Below are 23,242 nucleotides of genomic sequence, written 5' to 3' on the forward strand. Positions count from 1 at the left end.
TCAAGCAAAATGTTTTCTGGCTTCAGGTCTCTATATACAATCCCTAATTGATGCAGATTATCCAAATTAAAGGCCAATTTAAAAAGGTAAAATTTCACATCTTCCTCTGCAAACAGAACTTCTTTGGATAATCTGGTGAAAACATCTCCTCCCCTGAGAAAATCCAATATTAAGTACAGCTTCCCTTCAGTCTGAAAGGCATAGTGCAATTTGACAATAAATGGATGATTTACTTCCAAAAGTATATCTCTTTCCATCTTTGTCTGAACTCTGTCTCGAACTTTTTTTTTTATTTAGTGAATATAAATTTCCAAAGTACAGCTTATGGATTACAAAGCCTCCCCCGCCCCACAACCCTCGGCCGCAACCCTCCCCCTTCCCACTCGCTCTCCCCCTCCATTCCCATTAAGATTCATTTTCAATTCTCTTTATATATAGAAAATCAGTTTAGTATATATATATATATATAGATAGATTTCAACAGTTTGCCCTCCCATAGCAACACAAAGTGAAAAAAATACTGTTGGAGTACTAGTTATAGCATTAAATAACAGTTTACATCACATTAATGACCGAGATTCTGCAAAATAATTTTTTTAAAAAAAAGATTGATTATTTTTCTATGTAATTTCAATTTAAAACCAAGGGTTTTTTTTTTCATTTTCAATTATCTTTATATACAGAAGATCGCTTCAGTATATACTAAGTAAAGATTTCATCAGTTTGCACCCACACATAACCACAAAGTGTAAGAATATTGTTTCAGTACTAGCTATATCATTACTTCACCTTGGACAACCTATTAAGGACAGATCCCACATGGGACTTAAGTACACAGTGACTCCTGATGTTGTTTTAACAATTTAACACTCTTGTTTATGGCGTCAGTAATCTCCCTAGGCTCTAGCCATGAGTTGCCGAGGCTGTGGAAGCCTTTAGGGTTCGCCGTCTTCAATCCCATTCCGACAAGGCCATAGTCAAAGTGGAAGTTCTCTCCTCCCTTCAGAGAAAGGCACCTCCTACTTTGATGGCCCCGTTCTTTCCACTGGGATCACACTCGCTGAGATCCTTCATTTAGGTCTTCTTCTTCATATTTTTTTTTCCCCAGTGTGTCTTAGCTTTCCATGCCTAAAATACTCTCATAGGTTCTTCAGCCAGATCCAAATGCCTTAAGGGCTGATTCTGAGGCCAGAGTGCTATTTAGGACATCTGTCATTCTATGAGTCTGCTGTGTCTCACCCTTCCCATGTTGGATCCTTGTCTCCCTTTTTTTTTAATCAGTTAGTATTAGCAGACATTAATCTTGTTTGTGTGATCCCTTTGACTCTTAGGCCTATCAGTGTGATCAGTTGTGAACTGAAATTGATCACCTGGGCTGGTGAGATGGCATTCGTACATGCCACCTTGATGGGATTGTATTGGAATCCCCTGGCACTTTTCTAACTCCATCATTTGGGGCAAATCCAATTGAGCATGTCCCCTATTATACATCTCCTCCCGCTGCTTTTCTCATTCTTATATTTAACCGGGATCGCTTTTCAGTTAAGATTTAGACACCTAAGAATAATTGTGTGTTAATTACAGAGTTTACAAAAAAAATACTAAAATGGATAAAGTGTTACATTGTACATCAACAGTCAGCACCATAGCTGATCAAGTCACTATTTCTCAAGTGTCCATTACACTTCCACCCGTTACCCTTTGGTGCTCAGTTAGTTGTCGCCGATCAGGGGAAACAAATGATATTTGTTTCTTTGGGACTGGCTGAATTCACTTAGCACGATGCTTTCCAGCTTGCTCCATCTTGTTGCAAATGACTGGGTTTCATTGTTTTTGACTGCTGTATAGTATTCCATAGAGTACATGTCCCATAGCTTCTTTATCCAGTCTACTGTTGATGGGCATTTGGGTTGGTTCCAGGTCTTAGCTATTGTGAATTGAGCTGCAATAAACATTAATGTGCAGATGGCTTTTTTGTTTGCAAATTTAATTTCCTTTGGGTAAATTCCATGGAGTGGGATGGCTGGGTTGAATGGTAGGGTTATGTTCAGGTTTCTGAGGAATCTCCAGACTGACTTCCATAGTGGCTTAACCAGTTTACATTCCCACCAACAGTGGGTTAGTGTCCCTTTTTCCCCATATCCTCTCCAGCATCTATTGTTGGTTGATTTCTGAATGTGGGCCATTCTAACCGGGGTGAGGTGAAACCTCATTGTGGTTTTGATTTGCATTTCTCTGATTGCTAGTGATCTTGAACATTTTTTCATGTGTCTGTTGGCCATTTGGATTTCCTCTTTGGAAAGATGTCTGTTGAGGTCTTTGGCCCATCTCTTAAGTGGATTATTTGTTTTGATGTTGTGGAGTTTCTTGATCTCTTTGTAGATTCTGGTTATCAACCTTTATCTGTAGCATAGTTTGCAAATATTTTTTCCCATTCTGTCGGTTTCCTATTCACTTTCCTGACTGTTTCTTTCGAAGTACAGAAACTTCTCAGTTTGATGCAATCCCAATAGTTAATTTTGGCTTTGACTGCCTGTGCTCCTGGGGTATTTTCCAAGAAGTCTTTACCTGTGCCTGTATCTTGCAGGGTTTCTCCAATGCTCTCTAATAATTTGATGGTGTCTGGTCATAGATTTAAGTTTTTGATCCAAGTTGAGTGGATTTTTGTGTAAGTTGAAAGGTAGGGATCTTGCTTCATGATTCTGCACGTGGACATCCAATTTTCCCAGCACCATTTATTGAACAGACTGTCCTTACTCCAGGTATTGGTTTTGGATCCTTGTTCAAATATGAGTTGGCTGTAGATGTTTGGGTTGATTTCTGGTGTTTCTATTCTGTTCCATTGGTCTATCCATCTGTTTCTGTACCAGTACCATGCTATTTTTATAACTACTGCCCTGTAGTATGTCCTGAAATCTGGGATTGTGATGCCTCCGGCTTTGTTTTTGTTGTACAAGATTGCTTTAGCTATTCGAGGTCTCCTGTGTCTCCATATGAATTACAGCAGCATTTTTTACAGATCTGAGAAGAAGGTCTTTGGTATTTTGATTGGTATTGCATTGAATGTATAAATTGCTTTTGGGAGAATAGACATTTTGATGGTGTTGATTCTTCCAATCCATGAGCATGGAAGATTCCTCCATTTTTTGGTATCCTCTTCTATTTCGTTCTTTAAGGTTTTGTAATTTTCATCGTAGAGATCTTTAATGTCCTTGGTTAAGTTTATTCCAAGGTACTTGATTGTTTTTGTAGCTACTGAGAATGGGATTGAACTTAGAAGTTCTTTCTCAGCCGTGGCATTGTCTTGTATACAAAGACCGTTGATTTTTGTGCATTGATTTTATATCCCGCCACTTTGCCAAACTCTTCGATGAGTTCCAGTAGTCTCTTAGTAGAGTTCTTTGGATGCCCTAAATAAAGAATCATATCGTCTGCAAAGAGGGATAGTTTGAGTTCTTCCTTCCCGATTTGTATCCCTTTAATTTCTTTTTCTTGCCTAATAGCTCTGGCTAAGACTTCCAGAACTATATTGAAGAGCAGTAGTGAGAGTGGGCATCCCTGTCTGGTACCAGATCTCAGTGGAAATGCTTCCAACTTTTCCCCATTCAATAGGATACTGGCCGTAGGTTTTTCATAAATTGCTTTGATTGTATTGAGGAATGTTCCTTTTATACCCAGTTTGCTTAGAGTTTTCATCATGAAAGGGTGTTGTATTTTATCAAATGCTTTCTCTGCGTCTATTGAGAGAATCATATGCTTTTTCTTCTGCAGTCTGTTAATGTGGTGTATCACGTTGACTGTTTTGCGAACATTGAACGATCCCTGCATACCAGGGATAAATCCCACTTGGTCTGGGTGGATGATATTTCTAATGTGATGTTGCATTCTATTGGCCAGAATTTTATTGAGGATTTTTGCATCTATGTTCATCAGGGATATTGGTCTGTAATTCTCTATCAATGCTGCATCTTTTTCTGGTTTAGGGATTAAGGTGATGCTGGCTTCATAGAAAGAGTTTGGGAGGATTCCCTCTTTTTCGATTGCCCTGAATAGTTTGAGGAGAATTGGGGTTAATTCTTCTTTAAATGTCTGGTAGAATTCAGCAGTGAATCCATCAGGTCCTGGGCTTTTCTTTGTTGGGGGGGCCTTTATCACTGTTTCAATTTCTGTCTCAGTTATGGGTCTGTTTAGGTTTTCTATGTCTTCCTGTTTCAATTTAGGTAGGTTGTATGTGTCCAGTAATCTATCCATTTCTGATAGATTTCCCTATTTGCTGGCATTCAAGTCCTTGTAGTAATTTCTGATGATTCTTTTTATTTCTGTGGTGTCTGTTGTTACGTTTCCTTTTTCATCTCTAATTGTATTGATTTGGGTCTTTTCTCTTCTTTTTTTAGTTAGTTGGGCCAATGGGGTGTCAATTTTGTTTATTTTTTCAAAAAGCCAGCTCCTCGTTTGGCTGATTTTTTGTAATTTTTTTTGATTCAATCCTGTTGATTTCTTCTCTGATTTTAATTATTTCTCTTCTCCTACTAGCTTTGGGTCTGGTTTGCTGCTGATTTTCTAGATCCTTGAGATGACTTGAAAGCTCATCTATTTGGTGCCTTTCCAATTTCTTGATGTAGGCACCTATTGATATAAATTTTCCTCTTAACACTGCTTTTGCTGTATCCCATAGGTTTTGGTATGATGTGCTGTTATCCTCATTTACTTCCAGAAAATTTTTGATTTCTCTTTTAATTTCTTCTATGACCCATTTTTCATTCAGGAGCATGTTGTTCAATCTCCATGTGATTGCATGCGCTCTAGAGATTCCCAAGTTGCTAATTTCCAACTTCATTCCTTTGTGGTCTGAGAAGCTGCATGGTATGATTCTAATTCTTTTGAATTTGCTGAGACTTGCTTTATGGCCTAGTATGTGGTCAATCCTAGAGAAGGTTCCATGTACTGCTGAGAAGAATGTAAGTTCTTTCTGTGTAGGATGAAAAGTTCTGTAGATATGTGTTACATCCATTTGAGCTATAGTGTCGCTTAAATCTACTGTCTCCTTGTTGGCCTTCTGTCCTGATGATCTGTCTATCTCTGAGAGTGGAGTATTGAAGTCCCCCAGTACTATTGTATTGGGGTCTAAGTCTCCCTTTAAGTCCCTTAACAAGTCTTTTAAATAAACCGGTGCCCTGTAATTAGGTGCATATACATTGATAATTGTTATATCTTCGTGTTGAATGGATCCCTTAATCATTATATAGTGCCCCTCTTTGTCTCGTGTTATCTGATATTAAGATGGCTACACCCGCTCTTTTTTCATTTCTGTTGGCATGGTATATCTTTTTCCAGCCTTTCACTTTCAGTCTGTATGCATCATTGTTGGAAAGATGTGTTTCTTGTAAGCAGCAGATAGATGAGTTTTGTTTTTTTACCCAATCAGCCAATCGGTGTCTTTTAACTGAATTGTTCAAGCCTTTAACGTTTAATGTGACTATCGATAAGTAGTAACTTTGCCCTATCATTTTTGGGTTTCCTGTGATCTTTTGCTGTGAGGTTTCCTTCCCTTACCTTCTTTCATATTGGTGACTGAGTTTCTGTGTTTCTGCGTGTATCACATCTTTAAGCATCTTTTGCAGGGCTGGACGAGTGGCGACAAATTCTTTCAGTTTCTGTTTGCTGTGAAAGGTCTTTCTTTCACCTTCATTCACAAATGAGAGCTTTGCAGGATATAAGATTCTGGGCTGGCAGTTTTTCACTCTTAGTACCTAGGCTATATCTCGCCATTCCCTCCTCGCTTGTAAGGTTTCTGATGAGAAGTCAGCTGTGAGTTTAATTGAGGATCCTCTGAGAGTGGTCTGATGTTCTCTCTTGCGCATTTTAAGATTTTTTCTTTAGGTTTCACTGTGGTGAGTTTAATTACAATGTGTCGTGGTGAGGATCTCTTTTGGTCATGTTCATTAGGGGTTTTATAAGCTTCCTGTACTAGGATGTTTCTGTCCTTCTCCAAACCTGGGAAATTTTCTGCTAGTATATCACTAAAAAGGCCTTCTAATCCTTTCTCCCTCTCCATGCCTTCAGGAACTCCTAGGACCCGAATGTTGGGTTTTTTAATAGTATCCTGTAGATTCCCGACAATATTTTTTAGATTTCTAATTTCTTCTTCTTTTCTTTGGTTTGCCTGTTTCCTTTCCTCTTCTCTGTCTTCTAATTCTGATATTCTCTCTTCTGCTTCACCCATTCTGTTTTTAAGGCTTTCTAATGTGTTTATCATTTGATCTATTGAATTCTTCATTTCATTATGGTTTCTCGTCACTATCACAGTTTCTTGTTCTACTAGTTGTTTCATTTCATTTTGATTCCTCCTTAATATTTCATTTTCGTGAGAGAGATTTTCTATCTTGTCCATTAAGGATTTCTGTAGTTCAATAATTTGTTTTTGAGAGCTTCTTAATGATCTTACCAATTTTTTGAGATCCGTTTCTTGCATTTCTTCGATCTCATCATCTTCATAATCAAGAATTGGGGTGTCTTTTTCATTTGGGGGATTTATAGTGTCTTCCCTGCTCTTTTTACCTTGGTTTCTACATTTGTTTGGCATCTTGGAGAGTGCAGAGAAAGGCTAGTTTCCCAGCTTGTTCCCCTTTTTTTCTTTTTTCTTCCAGGCAGCCTGGTGTAGTTCCCCCTCCCCTCCGCGTGAGCTCAGATCACGATCTAACCTTCGCGGCCAATTCTCTGGTTACCTGTGCTTCCAGCGCCGGGGCTCAAGTTCTGTGGGTGGGCTTCTGTAGTTGGGCTCCTTGTTTTCCCAACTCTAGTGGCCCCCGGGTCTGTGGTGCGGCTCAGTGCGGGTCGGGTAGGGTCGGCGCGGTGCGGCTGTATGCTGCTAGGTGCGGCTCAGCGCGCGGCTCCGTGTGGCTCGGCAGGGCTGGGTGCGGCGCGGCAGTGGGTCACCTTACTCCCCCCGTAGGTCCTCCGTGTCACATCCACTCGATCCGGAAGAGTTTCCTCTGCAGTTTTTTCCTCTGAGTCTCTTCTTAAGGGTGTTGTAACTCCACCCTTGTTGAAATTTCTTTTCCCAAACTGCTGTGTGCGCCCTCACTCTTTCGCCATCTTGGCTCTGCCCCCTCTGTCTCGAACTTTTAAAGAAGCCTTTTTTTTCAATGATGACATATGTTTTTTTATTTAGTGAATATAAATTTCCAAAGTACAGCTTATGGATTACAAAGGCTTCCCCCCCACAACTTCCCCCCCCACCCGCAATGCTCCCCTTTCCCACTCACTCTCCCCTTCCATTCCCATCAAGATTCATTTTCAGTTCTCTTTATATATAGAAAATCAGTTTAGTATATATGTATATATATATATATATATATATACATATATATATTTCAACAGTTTGTCCTCCCATAGCAACACAAAGTGAAAAAATACTGTTGGAGTACTAGTTATAGCATCAAATAACAGTGTACATCACATTAATGTCTGAGATTCTGCAAGATTTTTTTTTAAAAAAAGATTGATTATTTTTCTATGTAATTTCAATTTAAAACCAAGGGTTTTTTTTTTCATTTTCAATTATTTTTTATATACAGAAGATCGCTTCAGTATATACTAAGTAAAGATTTCATCAGTTTGCACCCACACATAACCACAAAGTTTAAAAATACTGTTTCAGTACTAGCTATATCAATACTTCACCTTGGACAACCTATTAAGGACAGATCCCACATGGGACGTAAGTACACAGTGACTCCTGATGTTGATTTAACAATTTAACACTCTTGTTTATGGCGTCAGTAATCTCCCTAGGCTCTAGCCATGAGTTGCTGAGGCTATGGAAGCCTTTAGGGTTCGCCGTCTTCAATCCCATTCCGACAAGGCCATAGTCAAAGTGGAAGTTCTCTCCTCCCTTCAGAGAAAGTTACCTCCCACTTTGATGGCCCCATTCTTTCCACTGGGATCACACTCGCTGAGATCCTTCATTGAGATTTAGGTCTTCTTCTTCATCATCTTTTTTTTCCCCAGTGTGTCTTGGCTTTCCATGCCTAAAATACTCTCATAGGCTCTTCAGCCAGATCCAATTGCCTTAAGGGCTGATTCTGAGGCCAGAGTGCTATTTAGGACATCTGTCATTCTATGAGTCTGCTGTGTCTCACCCTTCCCATGTTGGATCCTTCTCTCCTTTTTTTTTTTATCAGTTAGTATTAGCAGACATTAATCTTGTTTGTGTGATTCCTTTGACTCTTAGGCCTATCAGTGTGATCAGCTGTGAACTGAAATTGATCACCTGGGCTGGTGAGATGGCATTGGTACATGCCTCCTTGGTGGGATTTATCGGAATCCCCTGGAACTTTTCTAACTTCATCATTTGGGGCAAAAAAAGAAGCCTTTTTTTAAGACCTTCATTGCATAGAGCTGCCCAGCATCAGGACCAGTCTTCTTTCTGACAAGAAAAACCTTTCCAAATGATCCCTGACCAAGAAACTTGAGAAACTCAAACTGTGTAGCATCTGCTTTCTCATACCTTCTTTAACATGATGAGTGATAGTGGACAGTGAGAGAGAGAGAGACAGAGAGAAAGGTCTTCCTTTTCCGTTGGTTCACACTCCAATAGCCACTGTGGCTGGCGTGCTGCAGCCGGCACACCACACTGATCCGAAGCCAGGAGCCGGGTACTTCTCCTGGTCTCCCATGTGGGTGCAGGACCCAAGGAATTGGCCATTCCTCCACTGCCTTTCTGGGCCACAGCAGAGAGCTGGCCTGGAAGAGGAGCAACCAGAACAGAATCCGGTGCCCTGACCGAGACTAGAACCCAGGGTGCCAGCACTGCAGGCGGAGGATTAGCCTATTTTGCCATGGCGGAAGCCTGGATTTCTTTAACATCTTCATCCTGGCAAGAATCTGCTTCTCCCTCCTCCACTAGATCATCAACCATTTTAACAGCATTTACCTCACCACGTGCTGCCTCCGCCGAACACCTCCATTTCTTGGGCCCAGGGCTTGTCCTGAGGAATGAACAACAGCATTGCTCCTTAAGGAGCACTCAAACAGGAGCTGCTGACCGCTGGAGTGGCCGCACATCCCATATATCTTAGTCGATTTCTGTATGTAAACCATTTGAGCCAGGGTGAGGTGAAACCTCATTGTGGTTTTGATTTGCAATGTGCCCTATGGCTAGTGATCCTGAACATTTTTTTTCATGTGCCTGTTGGCTGTTTAGATTTCCTCTTTTGAAAAATGTCTACTGAGGTCCTTGGCCCATCTCTTAACTAAGTCGTTTGTTTTGTGCTTGTGGAGTTTCTTGATATCATTGTAGATTCTGGTTATTAATAATCTATCAATTGTGTAATTTGAAAATATTTTCTCCCATTCTGTTGGCTGCCTCTTCACTTTCCTGACTGTTTCTTTTGCTGTACAGACACTTCTCAATTTTTTTAAATTAATTAATTAATTTATTCATTTATTTTAACTTTTAATTAATGAATATAAATTTCCAATGCACAGTTTATGGATTACAATGGCTTCCCCCTCCCATAACTTCCATCCCACCCGCAACCATCGCCTCTCCTGCTCCCTCTCCCCTTCCATTCACATCAAGATTCATTTTCAATTCTCTTTATATACAGAAGATCAATTTATTATAAAGATTTCAACAGTTTGCACCCACATAGAAACACAAAGTGAAACATACTGTTTGAGTACTAGTTATAGCATTAAATCACAACGTACAGCACACTAAGGACAGAGATCCCACATGAGGAGCAAGTGCACAGTGACTCCTGTTGTTGACCCAACAAATTGACACTCTAGTTTATGGCGCCAGTAACCACCCTAGGCTCTTGACATGAGTTGCCAAGGCTATGGAAGCCTTCCAAGTTCGCCGACTCTGATCATATTTAGACAAGGTCATAAAAGACAGGGTGAGGATAGTAACCAATGATCCTAAGAGTGGCGTTAACCAGGTTTGAACAATTATACAGCATTAAGTGGGGAAGAGGACCATCAGTACACACAGGTTGGGAGTAAAGCCATTGGTGGTAGAGTAGAGGTTCTGATTACGAAGGAATGAGGCCCAAGTGCGCTAGACAGGGTCTAGAACAAAGGACAGAGTCAATATTAGAGGAGCTAAGAAAGGTGCTGTCCAAGCTACAATTAAGTTTTCTGATTGAGAGGCAAATAGAACCTGACAGAAGGGGCTTTATACTAGTTGGTAGAAAGAAACTAAAAACATTTTATATGTTTGTACTTAAGTTTACTGGTTAAACAAACTACAGCATGTTAGATATTTAAGAGGTGTTTCCAAATACATGATTCTTAAAATTTATGGAAGGCATTGGGCCTTCTAGTAAATGTTTTCTTAAGTTGTTAACTAATGATTGAAACTGTTTGCTAAGTATTCATGTGATATTGCTACTGTCAACAAGTGATCTAGGACTTGCTCCCTCATTTCTCTATTCTAAGCCCAACTTGTTCTTTCATTTCTCTTTTCTCCTCAAGGTAGGAAACTAATTCTATTATGATGGAATCTGTAGGACCCACAATTTAATCTTTAGACCTTATAAAAGAGATTGCTAACATTTTTCTGTAATAGCATAGCCAAAATAAGAGCTTAAATTATAATCTCATAGCTAGATTCACTTCGCCATCAGCGAAGTAAACAGAAAGTAGAAAAAACCTCCCTTTCAGACCAAAGGGAAAGAAAGTTTTAAAGTGAGAATATAATTTTCCTCATGGGCATTGTCTACCTTAGCAAAACTACTACAGAACATGCCTGTGACTATAGAATTGTAGTTCAGGCCACCAAAGATTAGAGATGGGACTTGGGCACTCCCTTGACTTGCATCCTCTGGTCTGCTTTAACACAAACCAGGAGGAAAAGAAAGCTAGGCATCAGAAGCAATGGGTGCAGGCCTATTAATGGCTGATCTGTACAGTGATCTGCCCTCAAGGGGACCCAACAGGCCAGTCTACTGCAGTGGCTTTCAAAGTGGTAAGCCTGGGCTTCAGCAGAAGTCAGCTTGTGAAGAGCCCTGGCAGCTCTGCCAGGAGTTGGATCACTGGAAATGGACCTGCCCTGGAGTCGAAGGATGCCCAGGTCAGAGCCACAGATCTTATTGGCTCTAAGCTGAAAAGCCCTTCACTCAGCCCAGCTTCCAAAGTGACCACTGAATCTGAGGGGACAGCCAAGTAGGGTCAGCAACATTGCAGGCAGAACTGTAAATTTCTTGTTAGAGATGCCACCTGCCTTTACCTGACCAGCTCTCCTCCCAGGCCAGCTTAGTAATGAAAGTCAACAGAGTGCCTTCCCCTAGGAGGTTCACAGCTCCCTTAGGATGTACCCCATGCGAAGAGATAGATAGGTCTGGGCCTCTTAACTTACAATGCCTAAAGTCCAACAGATTATTATCAAGCCCCTTCTGACACTTCTCAATTTTATGTAATCCAAATTGTTAATTTTGTCTTTGACTGCCCATGCCTCGGGTGTCTTTTCCAAGAAGTCTTTGTCTGTACCTATATCTTGCAGGGTTTCTCCAATGTTCCCTAATTATTTGATGGTGTCAGGTCATAGATTTAGATCTTTAATCCATGTTGAGTGGATTTTTGGGTAAGGTGTAAGGTAGACGTCTTGCTTCTTGCTTCTGCACGTGGAAATCCAGTTTTCCCAGCACCATTTGTTGAATAGACTGTACTTGCTCCAGTAATTGGTTTCAGATATTGATCAAATATAAGTTGGCTGTAGATGTTTGGATTAATTGCTGGTGTTTCTATTCTGTTCCATTGGTCTATCCATCTGTTTCTGTACCAGTACCATGCTGTTTTGATAACTACTACCCTGTAGTATGTCTTGAAATCTGGTATTGTGATAACTCCAGCTCTGTTTCTGTTGTACAGTATTGCTTTAGCTATTGAAGGTCTCCTGTGCCTCCATATGAATTTCAGCATCATTTTTTTCCAGATCTAGGAAAAATGTCTTTGGTATTTTAATTGGTATTGCATTGAATCCATAAAATACTTTTGGGAGAATGGACATTTTGATGATAATGATTCTTCCAATCCATGAACATGGAAGATTTTTCCAAATAGTAACTTTGAATGTAAATAGTATAAATTCTCTGATTAAAAAATACAAAATATTTGACCAGATAAAAAATAAGACCCATCTAGTTGTTGCCTACAAGAAACACACCTCGCCAACCAGGATACACAAGACTGTACGTTAGAAGATGGAAAAAGATATTCCATGCTAATGTATACAAAAACAAGCAGGTGTAACCATCTTCTTCAGACAAAATATACTTAGCACAAAAACTGCTAAAAGAGAAAAAGAATGGCACTATGTAATAATTAAAGGAAAATTTCAACAGGAATATCTCACTATAATGAAGATATATGCATCCATTGCCAGGGTGCCTTACATTTTCAAACAAATGTTAATAGATCTAAAGGGAGACAAGCTCCAATACAGTAGTAATGAATGACTTCAAGACCTGATTTTCATGAATGGAGAGATAAAGTAGACAAGAAATCAACAAAGAAATAACCAAGATAATCTACACTACGGACCAAATGGTCCCAACTGATATCGAAAAAGTTTTCATCACACAGTTACAGAATACTATACTATACTATGTGTTGAACTCTTTACTCGGTGTACAAAAAGTAACACAAAAATAAAAAAAAAATCATCATGAACTACTACAAAGAGCAATGCCAACAAAGTGGAAATTCTGGAAAAAATAAGGTAAATTGAGTCATGAAGTAAAGAAAAACCTAAACAGACCAATAACCAAGAGGGAAATGGAGTCAGTAATAAAGAGCAGATATCAAGACATACTATAGTCACTTATGATCAAAACAGCTTGGTAATGGAAAAAAATACACTGATGTGTAGACCAATGGAACAAAATAGAAATTCCAGAAATCAATCTACACAACTACAACCAATTTAAATTTGATGAAGTGCTAAAATTAATCCCTGAAGCAAAGATTCTCTTCAGCAAATGGTGGTGGGAAAACTGGATCTCCATGTGTAGAAGTATGAAACAAAACCCTACTTTAAACCTCTGCAAGTCAAAGATTTCCTGGAAAAGATTGCAGAAACAAGGCAATCCAAGCCAAAATTGACAAGCAGGATTATATCAAGTTGAGAAGCTTCTGCACCACAAAACGAACACTCAGCAAAGTGAAGAAGCAACCGACAAAATGGGAGAAAATATTTGCCAACTATGAAACAGTTAAAGGATTAATATTCAGCATATATAGGAGCTCATGAAACTCAACATCAACAAAACAAGCAATCCAGTCAAGACATGGACAAAGGGCTTAGACAGGCATTTTTCAAAAAGAAAAAAGAAAATTCAAATAGACAACAGCCACATGAAAGAAATGCTCAGGATCACTAGCCATTAGGGAAAAGCATATCAAAATCAAATGAGGTTTTACCTTACCCCAATTAGAATGGCTCTCATACAGAAATCAACAAATTACAATTTTTAAGGGTGTATGGACAAAAGTACCCTGGTCCACTGTTGGTGGGAATGTAAACTATTTCATCCACTGTAGAAGACAGTATAGAGATACCTCAGAAATCTGAAAATAGATCTACCATATGACTCAGGCTTCTCACCTCTGGTAATTTACCTACACATGTGTCCCCCATCATGTTTCTCTTTAAAAAGACATTTCCTCATTGACTCAAGAACCCCTTAAAACCAGAAGCTAAGTGTGAACTCCAATCCTTAACTAATAAATTTCTCAAGCATAGAGTCAAAGTTCTGTTTCAGTCCTCTTGTAATACACCCATTTTGCCCATTTTAAATCCAAGTGGGGAATATCAGATAGTTCAAGATTCTTAGGGTCAGGAATAAAGAAGTCATCCTGCTTCATCCTCTTGCATTAATTCCTATATTATCAAGCTCAGATGCTTGAAGGTACCACTTGGTTCATAGTTTTATTCTTGACAGGTGCTTTTTATGCATACCATAACATCCAGAATCCCAGTATATGTTTGCCTTTGAATGCATTGATCCATTCTCAAATACAACATAACAGTACACATAAATATTCCTTCTGAGGGAGAGCAATCATCTGTTTGGCAATGCAGTCATAAAGGAACTTCGAGAACTCCAATTAAACTTAGAAAGCTCCTGGAGCCATTATGCAATAGATGGCATCCTCATCTATAGTCCCTAAAATGTAGCATTCAGATTAAAACATCATCAAGCTCTTAAGTATTTTAGGAGAGGTGCTGGCACTGTGGTGTAGTGAGTAAAATGAGTCCTGGCTGCTCCATTTCATATCAATCTCTCTGCTATGTACTGGCAAAACAGTGAAAGATGGCCCAGGTTCCTGGGCCCCTGCACCCGTGTGAAGGGCTCAGAAGGAGATCCTGGCCCCTGGCTTCAGATCAGTTCAACTCTGGTGCTTGTGGCCATTTGGGGAGTGAACCAGCAGATGGAAGACTCTCTCTCTCTCTCTCTCTCTCTCTCTCTCTGCCTCTGCCTCTCTGTAACAAAGTCTCCTCAACTAAAACCCTTGTTTCCAGACAGGAATTAATCATTTTGAGATGTGCCTGGACTCTTGGAAACCATGCCTTCTCAATAAGTAAAATGAGCTATATTATGTATGAGACCATCACAGACCAAGAAACATTCAAGGGAATTCCCGAGAATAACACACTTGTGCAGGATGTGCTCTATAGGATTTTTCTTGATAGCTAAACCCTTGTATGAGGCCTTTTTTAAAGATTTACTTATTTATTTATTGGCAGATTTGTGATTTCAATGTGCTATAGAAAGGGAGAAACAAAAAAATGATTGCTTAATTAGGGATTAGGTGGAATGACTGCAATTCTTATACACTGTTATTGTGCCTATAAAATGATAAAGCCATTTTGCAAATGGATTTGTCAGTTTTTTAAGATAAAAATTTACCTATCATATCAGCTAGCCATTACATTTGCAGATATTTACCCAAGACAACTTAATATATGTCCATAAAAAGATATTTACATGAATGATCATAGCCACATTACTTCTAGTCAAAAACTAGAAACAACTGAAATGTCCATCAATAAGTGAGTGAATAAACAAATTGGGTTTTATCCATACAATGAAATGCTACTCAGCAATAAAGAAGGAATTACTATAATGTGGATTAATCTTAAAGACAATATGCTGAATCAAGCTACCTATCCAACAAAGAGGTAATATCCAGAACATATTAGCAATTCAAAAAACTTAAAAACAGCAACAACAAATCCAGTTAAGAAATGGGCAAATGACCTCAACAGACAGTTTTCAAAAGAAGAAATACAAATGGACAACAAACAATCAAAAAATGTTCAACATCACTAATGTCAGTAAAATGCAAATCAAAACCACAATGAGGTATCATCTCATCCCCGGCAGCATGGCTATTATCCAAAAGACAGGGAGTAACAAATGCTGGTGAGGATGTAAAGAAAGGGAAACCCTTACGTACTGCAGATGGGAATGTAAATTAGTGCAGCCACTATGGAAAAGAGTATGGAAATATCTTTAAAAAACTAGAAATAGACTTTCCATAGGATACAGCAATGTCTACTACTGAGTATATATCCAAAATGCATTAACACATTCTATCAGAGTTACTTGCGCCACCTTGTTTATAGCAGCACTGCTCACAATAGCCAAAATGTAGAATCAACCAAGGTGTCTATCATCAAATGAAAGAATAAAAATGTGGCATGCACACACACACACACACTGAAATATTATTCTACTATGAAAAGAATGAAATTCTATCATATGGATCAAATGCATGCAACAGGAAGACATCATTTTGAATGAAATAATTCAAACACAGAAAGACAAATACTACATGTTCTCCCTTATATGTGAAACCTAAAATATAAAAAAGAAAAGCAAATTATCTGTGTGTATCTGTATTGCTGCAATTATGTTTTTTGTCAAACTTGGTTTTATCTCTTTGTCAAACCAATGGTTAAGAATGATATACTTCTATAGTTTTAATTATATGCGATTATTTCAAAATGTACTGTATATCTCTGTTTAATATTTGTTGAATAAGAAAAGAAGTTAAAAAAAAGCAAGCTGAATAAGAGGGAATTGTGTGTGTGACAGAGGGTAGGGTGAGGAGTATCGTTATGCTACTGAATCTGCATATATGAAATAAATGAAATTTGCTGACATTAAAAATTTTAAAAATTAAAAAAAGAAAACTAAAAAATACTGTGTGAGTGAAATGGACATCTTCTAATTGGCATATTGCTTATACCCTTTGCTTACATTACCATTAAACTAGGGTCTTTTTACACTGGACTTGTTGAACACTTTATTCAGTGGGACATTAAGCCTTTGGCAATAATGTAAATTAAATATATCATCTCAAAAAATTTAAAAGACAGGAATGAAGGAAGGAAGGAAGGTAGGAAAAAGACAACAGATCTGTTCTCTTTATACTAATAATTTTTTAAAAATTAAGAAGAAAGAATAAGCATCATTATATTGTTAGAATCGTTGCCATGAACTACATTGAATCTATTCTCTTTGTATTAATTTCACATTAAAGAGGGAATTTATGAGAATTATGTTGTAGGAATTATTAATTTGTTGTGACTCTGATAATCTAATAATAAATTCCTGAAAAAATAAAATCTCAGGTATAAACAATCCATAATTTTTAAAATGAAACCAATGGTTTAATTTTAGAATTTGAATCACTACAAAATGGAGTAGTACAAATTGTATGATTCCATTTATATCAAACTGTAGGAATTGAAAACTAGTCTATAGTGACAGAAAACAGATAGGTGGTTGCAGGTGGGTATGATAGCAGTGGATGGGGGACATGATTCTATTTAATTGCTTGATTTTTTTTGAAAGCTACTGTGTAATTTATCAAGGACAGAATTTTCATATTGGAAGAAGAATCTGGTAAAGAATAAGAAATCCACACCATAGTAGACCAGTGGTTCTAAGGCTCATTAAAAACACAAAACTGCAATCTTAGAATGAAATAGCAGAGCTTACTACCTATTAGGAGTTACTAAAGGTTTCCCAGGAGACAGATATGGAGAGAGAAGTTTTGAATACCTAGTGTTGAGCTGTTTAAATTCATTAAAGTTTTAACATCATGTGTTATCAAAAAGATACAGCCGTGCCCTGGCTTCTAAATGCCATTACAGTCAAAATTTAGCAAATAAAAGCAAAGCAATCAATATATTAATCCTAGGCTTCCACATTCCCATTTAACATGAGACACTTAAGCAGACCATCTATAATCCAGAAAAACGTGGCTTTCACTACAATCGGATCTCAGTATATCTCCAAAATAAAATAGAACTCTTATAAAATAAGTTGTTCTAAACCATTAATGTTTAATCTTGGAATGATGGAGAGACATAGAGATTAAAGTAAATATCAAGAGAATCGCTCTACTCTATGTTGGTCTAAGTCATCCAGACTTTGTCTGGTTTAAAAAGTGGTTGGAGCCTGATTAAATGGTGAGGATAGAGGTTCCCAGATTCTCAGAAGACAATCATGAGATTACTGAATGTCAAGAATTTGTCATGAGAAATGTCTTAATGCTCTGAACAGTGAAGAAAAGTAAAAAATCCAATACCATTTGCTCTCCTGAAAGAATCAAGTCACTGAAATTTGATTTCTTCTAAGTTGTTACAATTGGTTTGGATGCAAATTTGAAGGTTTTATACTTTCTCTTAATACAGTTTAAGAGCACATTAACTAAAAATCTGTGATAAGAATTGAATAACAGCCTTCCTGTTCCTTGTTAAGCCAATGTAAGAATTATATCTTCCTGTGCAAACTATTTGATATCATGTTTTCATCATGACCTAGCATCAGCTTAACTACTCCTGCTAAGCATCAATATCAAGAATTGGTCCAGAGTTTGTAAATATATGGCTGTATTGAAAGTTCATTTGCTATTTTGTCTCCTGTTTTTTCAAATAAAAGGGGAAGCATTTGTTTAGTCATTATTTCCTGATCACAAGCTTCATTGAGTGCATTAATGCAGAATAAAATTGTCATTCCATGCAAGTATTTAGGAACATTGACCATTACTAATACTTTGGGAACAATAATATTTTGAGTACCAAACTTCTGAACTAGTTTCATGAGGATGTTGGGACAATTTCTCAGATAACATACACGTGATCCACAGCTAGGACCTATATCAAGAATTTAGCATTTCATCAAAGAATTCCATACCCAGCTGGCCTGAAAACAGTGCCACATACTCAACCATGACTAGGGAAATCTCCACTTCACATCTTAACATAGTTCCACCGTGAAAGGAAGAAGAGACTGGGAGAACTGGCAGATTAAATCCATTTCATTTACACAATCTAAATCGGACATAATACTCAAAACTAATTTCAGAACACTCATCACTTAACTGAGCAAAAAAATAGGGTAGAAGATATTCAATGGTATTCTCTTTGCCTAAAGCGGTAGGCAATCCCATAATTGCAAATGATAGAGCTATTTGATAACTTGATTAGTGTCAGTTACTAATTCCTTTATATTGAACATAATTTGATTCGTAATTATGGTCTCTCTGTCTCTAAAAGCAAGGATTTGCAAATTTCTCTTTGTGGGCATCAACTGCTCGTACATGAGCTTTACAGTTTAAGTAAGTTTTGAAAGGTGAGAGTCAAGTTATTTAGAGTGAATTTAAGATCTGTGACTTTCTGGAGCTCTGAAATTTTGTCAGCTATCATATTAAAAACTCACAAAAATTTATCTTCTGCTGTTCATCATTATAGACATCACCACAGCCTCACAGTCAACCTAAGACAGTACTTGGCTTCCACAGTTAGATGGCACACTGAATCCTGTTCATATGAAGTTAGAGTAGTTAAAAATGGAATAATTTCACTTTTCACACTAATTCCAAAACTTTCACAAATTCACATGTTTTGGTAGCAACAGCACATGTTACCATTGGTATATCATCTGAGCAGAAGGAATGAAAGTGCTGTCCTGGGACAGCAAACACTAAACAAAATAGATGCAGACGTGTGACATGAAACAATCCCCATTACTAAGCATCTCCCCAGAGGGGTAAAATGAGCTTCAAGAGCAGCAGAACACTCCTGGGAGAGCTGCCTCAGGGACTCCACAGTCTTATTGTGAATAATGGTCTCTTCCACTGTTGCCAGACATTCCAATGGTGGCAGTAAAAGGGGACAAAGTCAGAACCTCCCATCAAGCTGATTAAATTTCCTAGCTGCTGTACAAGAGCTAATTGTACCTCATTTTCATCATAAATTGAATCTGTAAGAAAGGGTAGTGGTTCATTTCTTATATTTTCTACTCCAAGTGTGATAACAGTTGTTGATAAGCTTTTAATACTAATGAAATGGAGATTTATGTCCCCATTTCAGCTAGATTATTAAAACGATCGAGCATAACCAATGTTCTCCATCTATATCCACTGGACCCTGGAAGGTCAGGAACACTATGTTCTCTCTCCTCTAGATGAGAAGCATGATTCTTAAAGACTATTAAGAGACTTTGGGGATGAAGAATCTGTTCATTTCTTTAATTGTAGACAGATTAACGGTGTATTCATATGTCAAAACTTATCAAATTGTAGGCCTTAAATATGTATTGTTTATAGTATGTCAATTACTCCACAATCAGTCAAAAAACTGAAACCTGGGGAGCAGGTATTTAGCATTGTGCAAAATACACTTGCATGCCTCATTGTAGTGTCAGAGTTAGATTTCTGGCTCTGGTTATTCATTACAACTTCCCATCAAGAAAGAACCTGGAAGCTGTCATGATGGTTCAAGTACTTCTTTTCCCACACAAGAGATCTGGATTGCATTCCTGGCTCCTTTATTTGGTTCTGTCCCTAGCCCAATCCTGGCCTTTTGGGCATTTGGGGAGTGAGCCATTAATGGGAGTCTCCACTTACATTTTCTGTCTCTGTATCTCAAATTAAAAAAAGAAAACCTAATTAAACAGCTCTTTAATTAACACACAATTATTCTTAGGTGTTTAAATTTAACTGAAAAGTGATCACTGTTAAATATAAAAGTGGGAATAAGAGAGGGGGGAGATGTACAATTCAGCACATGCTCAATCAGACTTGCCCCAAATGCTAGAGTTAGAAACGTGCCAGGGGATTCCAATTCAATCCCATCAAGGTGGCATGTACCAATGCCATCTCACTAGTCAATGTGATCAGTTTCAGTTCATAATTGATCATAATGATAGGATTAAGAGTCAAAGGGATCACATAAACAAGACTAGTGTCTGCTAATACTAACTGATAGAATTAAAAAGGAGAGAACAATCCAACATCGGAAGCAGGATACACAACAGACTCATAGAATGGCAGATGTCCTACAAAGCACTCTGGCCTCAGAATCAGCCCTGAAGGCATTCAGATATGGCTGAAGAGTCCATGAGAGTATTTTAGGCATGGAAAACCAAGACCTTCTGGAAAAAAATGACCTAAATGAAATATCTCTGTGAGTACAATCCAACATCAGAAGTGGGATACACAACAGACACATAGAATGGCAGATGTCCTAAATAGCACTCTGGCCTCAGAATCAGCCCTTAAGGCATTCAGATCTGGCTGAAGAGTCCATAAGAGTATTTCAGGCATGGAAAGCCAAGACACTCTGGCAAAAAAAAAATGACCTAAATGAAAGATCTCTGTGAGTGAGATCCCAGCGGAAAGAATGGGCCATCAAAGAAGGAGGTGCCTTTCTCTGAAGGGAGGAGAGAACTTCCACTTTGACTATGACCTTGTCTAAATAAGATAGGAGTTGGCGGTCTGAAAAGGCTTCCATAGGCTTGGCAACTCATGACAAGAGCCTAGGGTGGTTACTGGCGCCATAAACAAGAGTGTCAATTGTTATGTCAACAACAGAAGTCACTGTGCACTTACTCCCCATGTGGGATCTCTGTCCTTCATGTGTTGTACTATGTGAATTAACGGTATAACTAGTACTCAAACAGTATGTTTCACTTTGTGTTTCTGTGTGGGTGCAAACTGTTGAAATCTTTACTTAATATATACTAAATTGATCTTATGTATGTAAAGATAATTGAAAATGAATTTTGATGTGAATGGGATGGGAGAGGGAGTGGGAGAAGGGAGGGTTGCAGGTGGAAGGGAGGTTATGGGGAGAAAAAGCCACTGTAATCCAAAAGCTGTACTTTGGAAATTTATATTTATTAAATAAAAGTTAAAAAAAGAAAACCTAACATATAACTGTGACTTAATATTTGTGTACTTAAAATTAAGAACATAGAATAATAATGAAGTGGTTTTGGGTTAAGATGTCTTTAATTTTTTTTATTAAAATGAGTACATGGTATATAAAAGATTTTTTAAATGATAATTCCCTATGTATATAAGAGTGCCTTGAATTAGGAATTTTTAATCATTCATATAGAAACATAAACAAGTTTGAACTTTTTGAATAATAATTGGACAAATTCCTTAAGATATTTCAGTTATTCTGTTTCTTAGAAGTTATATCAAAAAGATAATGTGAAATACAAAGAGAACTTTTAAAATATGCATACATGTTAACCATTATTCCATCTCCAGTAATTAATTCTCAGGGTCCAATAAAGAAATATATAACATGAGTTAAGAATTAGATATTGGTCTTTAACAATAATATAATAAAGGTTTAGAACCAATACAAGTATCCCAAGATAAAGGATTTGTAGAATAATTTATAGGGCATGCAGATGGTATATGTAAATATGCACCCACCGAAATATTTTCAATTCATTTTAATAGCATAGGAAAATAGCTGATAAAAAGCATAGAGGGTGGTAAATGAAATTACAAATCAGTATGTACAATATGACCCCTATTTTGAAAACAAAAGAAAATGCTTCAGCATATGTGGGGTGTATGCATATGTGTATGTGTATGTGTGTGTATTCTTAAGCATATCTGTACTTATGTCTGTGAGACAGCAGATGTTAATTTCTCTGTGCCTATGTCTGTGTTTGTGGGAGGGAGTTCAGGTGTAATGGAAAAATACACAGTTTCTGAAAGATATTATGCTAATACTAACTGATAGAATCAAAAAGGGAGAGAAAGATACAGCATGGGGAGCGGGATACACAGCAGACTCATAGAATGGCAGATGTCCTAAACAACACTCTGGCCTCAGAATCAGCCCTCAAGACATTCGGATCTGGCTGAAGAGCCCATGAGAGTATAATAGGCATGGAAAGCCAAGATACCATGGGGAAAAAAAAGACCTAAATGAATGATCTTTGTGAGTGAGATCCCAGTGGAAAGAATGGGGCCATCAAAGAAGGAGGTACCTTTCTCCGAAGGGAGGAGAGAACTTCCACTTTGACTATGACCCTATCGGAATAAGATCAAAGTCAGCGAACTCTAAAGGCTTCCATAGCCCTGGCAACTCATGACTAGAGCCTAGGGAGATTACTGATGCCATGAACAGGAGTGTCAAATTGTTAAGTCAGCAACAGGAGTCACTGTGTACTTACACCCCATGTGGGATCTGTCCTTAATGTGTTGTCTAATGTGAAGTGATGCTATAACTAGTACTGAAACAGTACTTTTACACTTTGTGTTTCTGTGTGGGTACAAACAGATGAGGTCTTTACTAATTATATACTGAATTGATCTTCTGTATATAAAGAGAATTGGAAATGAAAAAAAACAACCTGGTGTTAAATTGGAAATGGCATAGAAAATTAATTAATTTTAAAAAATATTATGTAGGATCTCTGTCTTTAATGTGCTGTACATTGTTATTTAATGCTATAATTAGTACTCCAATGGTAGTTTTTTCACTTTATGTTGCTAGATGGGCAAACTGTTGAAATCTTTACCTAATATATACTAAACTGATCTTCTGTATATAAAGAGAATTGAACATGAATCTTTATGTGAATGGAAGGGGAAAGGGAGCGGGAAAGGGGAGGGTTGCGGGCGGGAGGGAAGTTATGGGAGGGGGGAAGCCATTGTAACCCATAAGCTGTACTTTGGAAATTTATATTCATTAAATAAAAGTTTAATAAAAAAAATCAACCTTCAAAATAAAAAAAGAAAGATATTATGCATAAAAACAAACTAATACATGTCACAAAAAACATACACAAATAAAAGAAATTAGAGAAGTATACCAGAGAAGTAATGAATGAATTTTAGTAGGTGAAACTGAGTGATTTTTTTGTATTTTCTTCTTCATTTTAATTAATTTACCAAATTGTCAACA

At 37.8% G+C, this 23,242-nt stretch overlaps 1 protein-coding gene and 1 pseudogene across 2 annotated transcripts in view; both read right to left on the reverse strand.

Moving 5' to 3' along the window:
- Positions 1-23,242, reverse strand: part of FAAH2 (fatty acid amide hydrolase 2) — a 219,809-nt gene that overhangs the window by 136,401 nt on the left and 60,166 nt on the right. The window lies entirely within an intron of this gene.
- Positions 18,779-19,796, reverse strand: LOC133753638 (serine/threonine-protein phosphatase 2A 65 kDa regulatory subunit A beta isoform-like; annotated as a pseudogene).

This window comes from Lepus europaeus, chromosome X, assembly GCF_033115175.1.
Source record: "Lepus europaeus isolate LE1 chromosome X, mLepTim1.pri, whole genome shotgun sequence".
NCBI lineage: Eukaryota > Metazoa > Chordata > Mammalia > Lagomorpha > Leporidae > Lepus > Lepus europaeus.